The sequence below is a fragment of the Ornithorhynchus anatinus genome, chromosome 3, assembly GCF_004115215.2.
Source record: "Ornithorhynchus anatinus isolate Pmale09 chromosome 3, mOrnAna1.pri.v4, whole genome shotgun sequence".
In the NCBI taxonomy this organism is placed as follows: Eukaryota; Metazoa; Chordata; class Mammalia; order Monotremata; family Ornithorhynchidae; genus Ornithorhynchus; species Ornithorhynchus anatinus.
Window position 1 is genome coordinate 56,730,772 of NC_041730.1, and position 14,825 is coordinate 56,745,596.

Here is a 14,825-nt window from a genome sequence, read left to right on the forward strand (position 1 = left end):
TTCCATATAGTATTTTCTCTTTGGCTATCTTGAGGTGGGAACCACTGCGTGTAAGGAGTGTAAGACAAAAGTGTCACAAACAGGGGAGCTTATAACAGGGGGTCTGGTTGACTACCCTGATAGCCCTACATACATGTCTGATTGTGTATTTGCCCTCCCTCAATGTAAATCCATACATGTGAAAATGAGCCTCTTCCATTCTGTTTCCTCTGTCCATCTGTATGTATTTGTCTGCCTTGTTTCCCCCTTCTGATGGTTAGCTTCTCAAGGGCAGGAGCCTTATTTTTTTCCAGACTCTAAATCCTCCCTAGGGTCTGCTTCACTGCCATGCACCAAGTGTCAGCTCTCAATAAATATTTGATGCAGTTGCCGGTTTCAAACAAAGGAGATTTTGAATCAACCAATAAAACACACTAAAAAGAAATAATATGAATAATGAAACAGCAGTTTTTGCATAGGATGTCTTTGGTTCATTGCCCCTTAAAATTAAATTCATAATAGAATCCAGAAGGGTCTCAGTTATGGACTATGGCCACCAGGGTTAACCTATGTGGGGGAATGTCTGTAAGAAATTATCTGTGATGGCAGCCTGGAGGTTGGTGTGGAAGGTTTCTATCCAAAGCCAAAACCAGGCACTGCTGCATCACAGGCCTCCTAGGCTAGTCGTCATAGGCACTAAACTGTGAGAGGATCCAGTCAGTCAGTCAACTGTATTTATTGAGCACTTACTGTAGGTAGAACATTGTGCTTGGGAGAGTAAAATATAACAGATACATTCCCTGCCCACATTCCCTGTAAACAAGCTTACAGTTTGCTAGGAGTTCAAGAACAAGATTAAGTTTTAACCTACTTCCTCTAAGGAGTGGATTTATTGACTGATGTCTGTCTGTCTCTCTCTCTCAAAAGTTATGAGAGATATTAAAGCCAATTACCGTATACTGATGCTTACTGTTGCATTACAACCACAACTCGTGCCCTGGAGGTGGTCCCTGGAGGTCCAAACCAGGACAGTGTTGGCAAAAATTTACTGATGTTGCCATAACTATACCTGCACTGAGGTTAAATGTGTGATCTCAACTCTTAGGTGGTCAAACTGATCATCTTCCATTTGTCCTAATTATAAAACCCAACTAGCTAAACAAGTACCTCAAATGGGAAGATTACCTGTTAAATCGTATGGATTGGAAGGGGTGGGGGAGGGATATTAGTTGCCTCTGCTAATACGTCCACATATTTTCTGCGGGTGTATAATTAAAGTCCATATCAACAATTCTTATGGAAAGGCAAAATCCCAAAAGTGATTGTCAGCTGGCATCCCAAAATACTCTGCAAAGAGAAGGATTCTCAGTGGCACATCTGACAGGTTTGGCTCACATTCATATTTGCTAGCTTCCCAGTGGTGGGCTTGCCAATAGCTTAGCAGGAACATTACTTATGCCCAATATCAATCAATCATTCAGTTCTTCAATCAATGACTTCCAGAGATTTTTGCCTCTCCCTTACCATTCATATCCCACATTGGCCCCCAAGCTGAGGCAAGCAATGGGCAGAATGAGTCAGACTAATTTCTGTTCCTTTAGTCTCTGCCAGCCCCAGGCAAGAGAGATCCCAGGATGGTTGGGCAATGAGGCTCCCCGGTGTGATAGAGAACAGCACCGCAGCTCGACTCTTCTTCCAGCCCAGATAGCATTCAGTTTTGGATGGAGATTCCACCCAATTAGAAGACTTTTGTTTGAAACTGGGATTTTCCGCTCTCTCTGGAGGGGAAAAAATTAGTGGGGGAGAAGAATGCCTTCCCTTCATTATGTTTATCGTGTCTGTGTCCATTTGCATGAGAACTAGACATTGTATGATTGTGCATGGGGGGGTATGCCTTATCAAATCTGAAATGATGGCACCTAGGATTGTCAGTCATTTTTCAGTGGAATCAAATCATTCTAATCTTATGAATATGCAATGAAATAAAAATACCAATCCTACCCCAAAAGGGTTTATGGCTTTAAGTAGACTTGTGCTAACCTCTTATCATAATTGTAATTAGAAATAGCAGGCCAGTTTCCTGCTGTTCTGGCTCACATTTGACACGTGAGCAGTATGAGGTTGTGTCTGTGTTGAATTTCTGATTTGCATCCTTTGAGTCCTCATTTCCTATATGGTTGGAAAAGGCACTATACTAACAGTAGCTTTCCCTCCTGAAAACAAGCATATTATCTCTTTACATTTGCTGAACCAAGCCAGTATTTCATCATTCTGTTGTGCAACATTGTTATGTTCTGTTGTGTAATGTAATAGAATGACATGACCCAGGCACACCAGATACATCAGCATTATGGACCCAGGAAAGAGACAGTGATAAAGTGGTTTAGGATATATGTGATTCAGATAGTACTATGAGTTTTTGCAATTGATTAAACCCATTTCCTGGGTGCCTCATTATAGCATATCATATGGGACAGGTGAAAGTGGAAAAAAAAAATGTGCATAGCCAGGCCCCAGGAGAGACCATCCACAATAGAAAGTTGGCTGTGAAATATTTTCTCTTACCTATTCTAATGAATTAGATTGTAATCTCCTTGAGAACCGGGATCATCCCTTTTGCTTCATTAAACTATTGATCTCATCTTTTTTTTCCATCAATCCCTTACCTACATCCTCCTTCTGGTCCCATTCATATCTGACAAACACCACTCACCCCATTTTCAATGCCCTACTAAAATCATATCTTTTACAAGAGGCCTTCCCTGACTAAGCTCTTACTCAGAGAAGCAGCATAGCTTAGAAAATACAGCACAGTCCTTGGAGTCAGAAGGATCTGGGTTCTAATCCCAGATACACCACTTGCCTGCTGTGTGACCTTGGGCAAGTCACTTAACTTCACTATGTCTCAGTTTTCTCACCTGTAAAATGGAGATTGAGACTGTGAGCCCCATGTGGGACTGAGACTGGGTCCAACCTGATTAGACCGCATCTACCCCAGTGCATAGAACAGTGCTTGACAAATATAATCAACACTGTTATTATTATTACTATAATTACTTTGCTTGTCCTCCCTTCTACATCACGTATGCACTTGGGTCAGTAACCGTTAAGCATTTTGATTTTTTACTCCACTCCTACAGCATATTATATGCTCTACACACACACATATATATATGGGGTACAAAATATTTTAACATTTCAAATTCTTTAAATGTTTACAAATGATTCCAACCGCTCACACAAAGTTTACTCATTCATTTTGTCCTTCCTTACTCTTAAAATACATTTTCATTCACCAACCATTTCTATTTTGCAGGTAGAATAACTTGGCACAGAGTTTCAGTGACTCACCTAAAGTCATAAATTACTCATTCAATTATGTTTACTTAGTGTTTACTGTGTTCAGAGCATTGTACTAAGTGCTTGAGAAGTACAATTCAGCAACAAATAGAGATGATCCCTGCCCACAACGGGCTTGTGTGCACGTTAAGAGTGCTAGGCCTCCTCTCTCCTCTAGAATGTAAATTCATTGTGGGCAGGGAATGAGTTTATTGTGATATTTTACTCTCCCAAGCACTTAGTACGGTTCTCTGCATACAGTCAGTGCTCAATAAACACGACTGAATGAAAGAATGAATATAATGTGGTATAGCTAAAATTAACCAGAGTGACCATATTTGTACTGTATACACTTCAAGGGAATTTTCCCATAGCATCTCTTCTTACCCAAGTCCACACCAAATACAACCTTCTGTATCCATCAAATTTTACATCTCAGCAAGCCAAGAAGAACGATTATTGTTTAATAGTATTTACTAAGCAGTGACTATGTGCCAGGCACTGTATTAAGCATGGTGTAGATAAAAGCTAATCGGGTCGTTGGACACAGTCCATGTCCCACATGGGGCTCACAATCTTAATACTCATTGTACAGAAGAGGTAAGTGAGGCACAGTGAAGTGACCTGCCCAAGGCCACATATACAGACTATTGGTGGAGCTAGAATTATAACCCAAATCCTTCCGACTTCCAGGCCCGTGCTCTATTAGGCCACGCTACTTCTTGTTTTGTCCATACAGCAATATACCACCTTCCAGGCTTGAATTCAGAGTACCTGCCAGAGTGATCCAACAATCTCATATTTGCACCCCTTCCCAACCTTGTCCTCCTTAGAAGTTGACACTGATGGTCATATGACATCAGCGAGAATTTGTGCTTTCCTCCCACCATATCATCCTGGGACAAAATCCTGCATGAGCAGAGCTGGGAGGTATTTAAGCAGAGTTTGCATATACACTTGGCCTCTTACCTCAATGGACCATCAAGACAGACCACTGGGAACTCCATCACCCTCCCACTTCACTCTCAACTTGCCCCCCATGAGTAGGATTGGGGGGACTTAAGCAGTGGCAGGTCATCCCCACCATTTCTAGATTGTTGCCCAGGCATTGGCTGTGACTACTGGACTCTGTATAGTTTGAGCAGTAAGAAGTGAATAGTCCTTTCAAAACCAGGGTTCTGAAAGTCCTATTTTGTTTCTCATTGTCCTGGTCTTCTTTGCTTGTCTTGATTTTCTGATGTAATTGCTGTCTCAGTGCCCATGCTAGCTTCCAAGTGTCCCTTTTAGAGTATGGAACGCCCAAGAGCCAGAATTTGATCTTGTTTACCTTTTATTGTCTGCTTTCCCAGTGCTTACTATAATGCTTTTCACACGATAAGCTGTCAATAAATACTATGGAATGTCTGAACTCTCTTGATAAAAAGAAATTGAGAGGTTTTTTTCTTTTCATTTTTAAATTCTTCAGCAAGCTTCAAGATTAACTGCGTATTCTTGGATGAGTGTATAAATGGTTTGTTCTGTATGCCATAAGCACCAAAGGGAGATATTTTAGAGGGCTGAACAGATAAAGAGGAGACTGGGGATTTCTGGAGAGTGGCTACAGATGTGGATGCTCTGAAAACCGGCAATATCTAACTCTTTTCTTTAATGTGTTTTATCTGGTTTTATTTGCTCAACCCTTTGTTTTAGTTCATGCTCAAGTTAGCAAATTCAGTCAAGTTCAGAACAGTGGATAGGGGATTTAAATCCAGAAAGTCATCTGATTTGTCCTTTTAGACTCAGGTAGTTTGCTCAGAGGCTGCATAAACAATGAAGCTGGGAAGGCCATGTGACTGAGTCCACGTCAAACCATTTTAGGGATTGCTGTCAAACATACTCTCATCTACTTAAATGACAGAGGGTACAATAGTAGTAAAAGGAGGCAAATGGAATTATGAAACATAGTAGAGAGAATGAACAAGTCAGCATCCTCCATGCCTTTCATAATGGTAAATTTGTCAATTTGATCTCCTGTAATTCTCTTTTCCAAAAAAATCAAGATTGATCATCTTTACTGCTAACTACCTTGATTGTATTTCTCTGGCTTTTTTCAAGCTGCTGTTCTCTAGAAATGAAAGGAGTCTAGTTTCTAAGATAAGCATCACTGTTCTGTCTTCCAGCACTTTTGCTACATTCATGCAATAAATTTAGTTTGAACTTCTACTGCATCAATGTTATTAATTGAATCCTTTCTGTGTGCAGAGCACTATGCTAAGTGTTTCGGAGAGTAGAATGAAATGGAGTTGGTAGACACTTTCCTTGCACCCATGAGTTTATAGTTGAGGGGGGAGACATACATTAATATCAATAATTTATAATTTATAGATATGTACTTAAGTGCTGTGGGAATGAGCGTGGGGAGAATATCAAATAGCCAAGGTCACAGAGCCAAGAGGGAGCGAGCCTGGGAAAGGAGGGATTATTTGAAGAAGGCCTCCTGTAGGAGAGGTGACATCATTCTTACCACATGTTAGGAACACATCTGGTCTAATTTATTGTCATGGATGGTTTTAATACACTTTTATGAGAACCTCGGCGAAAATTTTGCATTTCTCTGACCAATACGCATTATCTTTCATTTAATCAAAACTATTGCCATCTCTCCTAATCATTGAAATCCCCCTAGATTTTTATCATTACCAAAATAAATAAAAAAAATCCGCTCCTCACTAAATTTTTCTAAACTAACATTTATATCCTATTCAAACAAATCTGTTTGGTGTTTCTCTTTTACATTCATCAGAGATCCTTGCAGTGGGCTTTCAGAAAGCCACCTGGGAGATACCTACTAGGAATTACAGCATCAGGGGACATTTAAATGGACTTGGTTGGATTAGACGTTAGTTATCCCAGACCTCTAGGAATGTACTATTCTTAATTTGTTTGTACACTACTTCCCCTTAATCAGAAATGTAGGTCACTGGACTAAAGCTACTAAGCTATTCCTCAGCTCTCTTTAAAGGAAATGAGCACCCTATTGATTCCTTTGAGGGATGATTCGTTGTGTGAGAATATGTAAAGAATCTTCCTCACACATGTGCTCACACATTCTGAGAAGATAACTCATTCAAGGCAATAACTACATTGTGCAAAGCTCTCAGATCCCTTCACCAAATGAAGGCATAGAACAGGGTCATGGCCAAATTAGCCTCCTTGTGGGCCCTTGGGCTCATACATATTTCAGAGCCCCTCCTGTGACATCATAATGCCAGGGAGCATTATGCATGTTGTCGGTAGCCTCACACCTCAAAAGAGGATGGATCTAATGGTGAAGTTCACATATAGCCCATGTGCTGCTGAAAATCCAAAGCCTTGAACTCAAAATTCAGTTCCCTAAATTGTCTACTGGGCTGTCATGTTTGTTACTTGCAATACTTGTCACTGTTTTCATATTATGCCACTTAGCCTTATGATTGTCTCTTTTTTTATGGTGTTTGTTAAGCACTTACTATGTGCTAGAAGGCACTGTACTAAGCCCTGGGGTAGATAGGAACAAATCAAGTTGGGTAAAGTCCACGTTCTACAATCTTAACCCCCATTGTACAGGTGAGGTAAATGAGGCACAGAGAAGTTAAATGACTTGCTCAAGGTCACACAGTAGACAAGCTCACCTCCTCCAGGAGGGCTTCACAAACCAAGCCCCTTTTTCCTCTGCTCTTCCTCCCCTTCCCATCATTGACTCCCTCCATCTGCTCTACTCCACTCCTCACCCCACAGCACTTGTGTATATATGTACATATTTATTATTCTATTTATTTTATTAATGATGTGTACATATCTATAATTCTATTTATATTGATGCTATCGCTGCCTGTTTACTTGTTTTGCTGTCTGTCTCCCCTCCTAGACTATGAGCCTGCTGTTGGGCAGGGATTGTCTCTGTCTGTTGCTGATTTGTACAGTGCTCTGAACACAGTTAGTGCTCAATAAATACAATTGAATGAAGACAAGTGATGGATCTGGAATTAGAACCCAGATCTTTCTGACTCCTAGGCCCATGCTCTATCCACTAGGTCTATTCCTCACACTGCTTCTCTTGCAGTTCCTGCTCAAAAGAGTTATTTCTTTCTTGATTGCACTGTGCCATGCTAGTCCATATGCCAGTCATAGATGCTTGACTATCTGAGGATACACTTTCCTATGCCTTTGAAACATTTCTCTGAATATCCCATTTCTTTTCAGTTGCTCAATTTCAGATCACCATTCAGCAGCTGTTGGGTATCCTATTATCATTGTTTTGTGCCTGGTCTTCAAATAGGCAGGTTTTCTGTCCTCATATGAATGATGGGAAAGTTCCCAAGCTGAGTAGTTCTTTGTGGCATTATTGTTTGTAAAGTTCATTGCCACTGTGAATTCTGATGCTTTAAGCAGATGCTGGTACAAACACTGTAACTATAGCCTCATGACTAATGATTCCCAATCAAATATAAATAGGTGAAAAGGAAAAAGGGGAAGCTAGGGGTCTGGAGGCAGGGAGTATCCTAAACTAATGACTGAATTAGAAAGAATTGGAAGAGGACAAAAGGATAGATGGGTTAGAAATGGAAACTGCTGCCACCAAGGAAGGCAGGAGGATTTTTGATTATACTGTATTCACTTGCATAATAGTCTCCACAACCCAATCCAGAAGCAGTTTGACCTCGTGGATAGAGCATGGACCTGGGAGTCAGAAGGTCCTGGGTACTAATCCTGGATCTTCTCTGTAGATCAGTGACCTCATCTGTAAAATGGGGATTAAAACTCTGAGCACTATGTGGGACATGGACTGTGTCCAACCTGATTACATTCCATCTACCCCAGAGCTTAGAACAGTGTCTGGCACCTAGTAAGTTCTGAATAAATACGATAAAAAAAATTCCCTCTCTCCACCCATCATTTTTGAGGCAGAAATGGAAGATGGTTTTGTAAACAGTAATAATGGTGTAGGCCTGTGGGCCTGATAAATAAAATTGAGTAATCATAATAATGATAGCATTTGTTAAGGACTTACTTTGTGCAAAGCACTGTTCTAAGCACTGGAAAGGATACAAGGTGATCAGGTTGTCCCATGTGGGGAATCACAGTCTTAATGTCAGTTTTACAGATGAGGTAACTGAGGCACAGAGAAGTTAAGTGATTTGCCCAAAGTCACACAGCTGACTAGCAGAGGAGGCAGAATTTGAACCCATGACCTCTGACTCCCCAGCCCAAGCTCTTTCCACTGAGCCACGCTGAGTAGGGTCAGAACACCTGCAAGAATAGGCTTGTGCCCCAGGAATATCACTGAACTTCATGCAGATGGGTCAGACTCTGAGTAAACTCTCACAGAAATATGCAAAATCCAGGGTGTGACAGGAAGTGTCAGAGTGCATTAATGCTGAACATATATGCTTGTAGAGATGTGCATACTCTGAGTTATGAAGAGAGGAGTTCCAGTACAAGTTTGTGGAGTTGAGCAGATTCCACACAAGGAAGAGAAGAAAGTGGTTACTGTAATTTCTCAAGTGCTTATTATATGCATTTTTTTGAAAGAGCCAACAGAAGTAACAGGCTCTCATGTGCCTTATTACTTTGTTCTTCTTTCTTTTCTCTTTCCTTTTTATCCTGCTCTCTTTATTGGTAGACTGGATTTCTCAAATAATAGGCCCTTCCTGTTTTGGGGTTGTAAACATTATGGAGAAACACTAGAGCAATTATGCAAGTAAATGATTTATTAGGGGAGAAGGTAAAGGGAAGCAAAGGCAATGGAAAGCTGTGTGGTCTAATGGAAGGAGCACAGACCTGAGAGTGAGAAAACTTTTCTGCTGTGACCTTGGACAAGTCACTTCACTTCTCTGTGCATCAGTAAACTGGAGGTTAAGACTGTAAACCCGATGTGTGGACCATGGATTGTGTCATTATCATTATATTGTATCTACCCAAGTGCTTAGTACAATGCCTGGCACTTAAACAGCATTTTTTTTTTTAAAAAAAGAATTAAACTCTGTCACATCAGCCATAGGATATAGTAAATATAAAGCAGAACATATCAACAGAAGACTCACAGTTTGCTTCTAACAGCCATATTGGACTCTTCCCTTCAGACGAAAGCAACCCATGGTCTTTCCACTTTATAGTCTTAACTTTTACCTCCCGCAGCTGGTTCTGATACTAAATTGTGATGATGACATTAACATCTGGGGAGTGTGAGCCATCTAACATATTGGTATCTGGTGGGTCTGGAAGCAACTAGCAATGAGAAGCAGCATAGCCTAGTGGACAGAACACAGGCCTGGAAGTCAGAAGGAGCTGGGTTCTAATCCTACTCTGCCCTTTGTCTGCTATGTGACCTTGGGCAAGTCTCTTTACTTCTCTGTGCCTCAGTTACCTCATCTCTAAAATGGGGATAAAGGCTGTGAGCTCCATGTGGGACAGGGACTATGTCCAATCTGATTATCGTGTATCTACCCCAGAATTTAGAACAGTGCTTGGCACACAGTAAATGCTTAACAAATATCGCTACTATTATTATTAATAATCCTGCTAAGCTGGTTGGTTGAAGACTCTGAAGACATTTTTTCCAAGAGCCATTGGGGGAAATCAGGGCTCAGAGCAGTTTCTGAATTCTACTCCGAATAATTTGGAGTGGTGCTTTTTTTTCCCCAATGAGTGGCATATCATGTGTGGGTGTGGATGTGTGGTTGCCTATAGTGCTATGTACTTTCAATTTCAATTTCTGCCTTTTGTTTCAGTACATATAGTAATGTAAATTCAGGGAAAGGACTGACTTGCCAGTTTCAGTCTGAACAGAATGTTGAGGTAGTTAACTTTGGAAAGAAGGGAGAAATAAATAGAAAGTTTCTTTCCCTTCTGTCTTTGGATGCTTCTGTTGCGATTGATGAATCCTTCAAGGATGCATGTGACATAGCTGACAAGAGCAGAGAGGAAAGTTATGCTGAAGGTGACATTCACACTGTGTATTAATTATGAGTATCCATCTCCCAAGTGATTGCACATTTATTTTGAAGAAAGGAATCAACTGAGATTTTTACTTTTCACTGGAGACTAAGGAGGTTTGGAGTTTGGTTTATGTTGTGATTGGCAAATTCAAATTCAGGTGTTAACATAAACCTCTTCTTAAGTTTGCAAACCATGAGCTTGGAGTAAAACATAATTTTTCACTGTCAATTATTTTAGAATATAAATTGTTAGACTTTGGATTGTCAAAAGAGAAGTAGATAGTGGAATAGGAAGTAGTAAATTATTTCTTTCTGCTAAACAATTCTTAGAATTTTCACATCTAAAATCCTTACTGTTCATGATTAGTTACCTATGTACTATCTATTTTGTATATGGTTATCCTTATTTGTAGATACAGCTACTAATGATGTAAACACTTTAAAAAAAACTCTCTAGTATCTTAAATATACCCCAGTGCTTGACATATACTAAGCGATTAACAATTATTATTATCATTAGTATTGCCATTAGAGCAGTGTGGCCTAGTAGAAAGAGCATGGACCTGGGAGTCAAAGGAAGGACCTGGTTCTAATCCTGACCCCGACAGGTGCTTGCTGTGTGATCTTGGGCAAAACACTTAACTACTTTGTGCCTCAGTTTCTTCATCTGTAAAATGGAGATTTGATGCCAGCTTTCCCTCCTACTTATTGTGTGAGCCCATATGGGACATGGGTTGTGTCCGACCTGATTAGCTTAAACCTATCCTAGCTCTTAGAACAGTACTCCACACATAGTAAAGGTTTTGTCTTGTTTCATGCTATCAAGTCATCTCCGACCCATAGTGACATCATGGACACATCTCTCCCAGAACATCACAACTCCCTCTGCAATCATTCTGATAGCATAGACATAGAGTTTTCTTGGTAAAATTACAGAAGTGGTCTAAAATTGCCTCCTTCCTTGCAGTCAACTTGAGTCTCTGCCGTCGACTCTCTCCCAGGCCTCTGCTGCCCAGCACAGTGGTGTTTTGACTTGTAGCAGATTGCTTTCCACTCCCTAGACACTGGCCAAGCTAGGAATGGAATGGGTATGCCTCTGCTTGACTCTCCTCCCATAGGCAAGACTGGCAGAGGACTGGAAACTCTCCAGGTGCAACCCTTGGGGGGGGCGGGGGGTAAGAGTTTTAGAAATATCATAATGATAATAACAATTGTTCAGACCCCAATATCTACAGCTCCCTACTTAAACTCTCTTTCCTGGTGCTTAAGGAAGGCAGGCTTTTGTCTAAAACAGGAAACATTTAATCTGCATTGTGTTTAACATAGGTTCAATCAAATGGTAGGAACAGTATATAGATTCTAAGAAGGGAGAAGGGAGGAAAGGGAGATGGAGAGAGATTTATATGATCTCCAGCTGCCTCAACAGATATAAAGACAAAAGATTGAGGACCACTGTAGCCACTGGGACCCCAAACCTTAATACAATCCAGAGAGAAGGTCACTCCACACGCAATTGCCCTCTCTCTGCAAAAACAAAAAACTGTTCGTTCATTCATTCATTCAATCATATTTACTGAGCACTGTACTAAGTGCTTGGAAAGTACAGTTCGGCAACAGATAAAGACAATCACTACCCAATAATGAGCTCACAGTCTAGAAGGGGGAGATCTAGAAGGGTAAGACAGACAAGAAAACAAGTAGACAGGCATCAATAGCATCAAAATAAATAGAATTATAGCCAGTGTGTTTGCTAGAGAAACTCCAAATTCAAAAGAGCCTACTGATAATGCCTGCAAAGATGTAAAATTGTGTTATACAAAGGGTCAAAGATTTATTAGTCTCACAACTTTCTCGTGCCTTTTTGCCCCCTCTCTTCATTTCCTGTCTGCCTGATCCTTCTACTACCTGAGGGAGCTGGCACATGGAGACAACAAAGTAAACCTTCTATTGCAAAAATCAGTAAAGTTGCCTCTTGGATTCTCCTTGTCAACAGCTCGAGGGTGATGTCAGGCTCCAACCAAATCACATTAAAGGTGACTACTAAAAGGGGTACACCCACATTGTCTCCACCTGCTCTTTCAAATGCTCCAATTAAAATGATAAAGTTCTGACTGACTGAATCTCAGTTCTTCCCCCTTTAGATATCTTCCATTAGATCTCAATGTTTCCAGCCTGTGACATCACCATGAGAAGCAGTGTGGCTTAGTGGAAAGAGCCGGGGCTTTGGAGTCAGAGGTCGTGAGTTCTCACCCCAGCTCTGCTTCTTGCCAGCTGTGTGACTTTGGGCATGCCACTTCACTTCTCCCTCCTCACATCTGCCAAACTAACTCTCTTCCCATCTTCAAAGCCCTACTGAGGGCTCACCTCCTTCAGGAGGCCTTCCCAGACTGAGCACCCCCTTTCCCTCTGCTCCTCCTCCCCTCCCCATTCCCCCTTCTCCCGCCCTCTGCTTTTCCCTCTTCCCCTCTCCACAGCACTGTGCATACTGTATATATTATTTATTACTCTATTTTGTTAATGATGTATATGTATCTATGATTCTATTTATCATGATGATATCTACCCCAGCCTACTTTTGTTTTGTTCTGTTTTGCTTTGCTATTTGTCTCCCCCTTTTAGACTATGAGCCCCTTATTGGGCAGGGATTGTCTCTATCTGTTGCCATATTGTACATTCCAAGCGCTTAGTACAGTGCTCTGCACATAGTAAGTGCTCAATAAATGCAATTGAATGAATGAATGAATTCTCTGTGCCTCAGTTACCTCATCTGTAAAATGGGAATTAAGACTGTGAACCCCATGTGGGACAACCTGATTTCCTTTTTTCTACCCCAGCACTTAGAACAGTGCTTGGCACATAGTAAGAGCCTAACAAATACCATCATTATTATCACCTGCATCACCGCGATGAGCTACATAGTACAGGGTTCCCTCAGAGCACTCTAAAAACCAATTTCTACCAGTTCCATTGTGGCCAGAGCCAGAATGTATTTCATTTCTTGCTGAGATTTTTGGACCCTATTGTTGTGGACAATGGCACAAGGGGCCAGCAATATTGGGGCACATTTTAAGGGTAGTAGTGACAATGATCCATCAGGTGCTAGCATGGCACTCATACACTGCAGTATGCTATGGGACTTGCACAAGAAGTAGTCAACTCTGAGTCCAATGTAAACATTTTGGAATGATTATAATTAGGCCAGACGATTTCCTAAGAATCGAAGGAGATTGAACAGTAATTCTGTCTTTACTGATCTAGACTCAATAAGGATATGGGGATCTCCATATTAGGAACAGCATTGGCATCACCCCTGACCACTATCAATCAGGATTATCAGAAGGGCTTCCCACCTTCCACCATGCTAACCCAATAACCTCACTGGAAGAGAAGACACCTTCATTAGTGTTTTCTTCTCTATGATGGAATGCAAAACGTCCCATTATCCTTTCCTGTTCTCTCTCTCTCTACCCTCCTTCACTCTCTTCTCTCCTCCTTTCCTGCTTTCCTTTCCTCTTTTCCCCCTTTCCTCTCACCATGATCCAAACTTCACTGCTACTATTTTCTGTTCTTCCCTTCCATGGTTTCTCAGCCCTGCTCTCTCTGCTGCCCCACCTTGATTACTCCTTCCTTTGATTTCTGCTGAGACTCTGCCTCAGCACCCCAACCTCTTTGTTACTTTTGAGTTCATGCTCTTCTCATCTTTTCACCCCTTTCTCCCTTCTTCCATACGGTTCTTGAACCCAGTACCCTGTTTCTCTATCTCCCCAAGGTTTTTTCTCCCACTCCCTTTCCCCTTGATTGTGAGGTAACACAACAGAATTTTCCAACTCAGGATGGCAGTGTGGAAAGAATAGTAGTAGTAGTAGTCAGCAGGCAACCCGGGGGAGACTGAATTACCACATAGTCCCCTATGAGGAAGCTGTAATACATTGTATTGCCTTGTCTCCATCAGGCCAGTCTAGCATTCACACAGTAAAGTTTCCTAAATTGCACCAAAAAGTATTAGTTACCAAACCCCTCCTTTTTTTGATAGAAAATGAGTCTGGGAAAACTATGGCAGCTCTGCGGCAGAAGGAATCTGCTTGAATGCTTTATATATTTGTCAAAGTGAGGTATTATAGACATAATATATGCTATCAACTAGGTGTGGTGGGGTTTGGAAATGGAGCCAAATGGTATGTTTATGTAGAAATGGTGATTTTGTTTTACATGAATGGACTCATTTTTTCTTCAGGTTTGTTTCACATGAGCACAAGAGCACTATTTGCCTAATTTGGAAATGAACTTTTTATTTTATCTGAAACTTTCTCTGAGGACCATTTTCATTTTTAATGAAGGCAATTATCTCTAGTAAACAAGTGAACAAGTATATGCAAATATGTTGGAAAAGTTAGGATGAGAAGCTATTTGGTTTATTTCCAACCTCCTTTCATTTCCTTTCACTTTTTTGGTGATTAGCAAACCAAGGGCAGAGGCCACAGGGATTTGTCTAAAATGTGTATGCTTCCTCCATTTTGTGCTAGAGGTTCGTTAGTTTATGTATTCCATCCT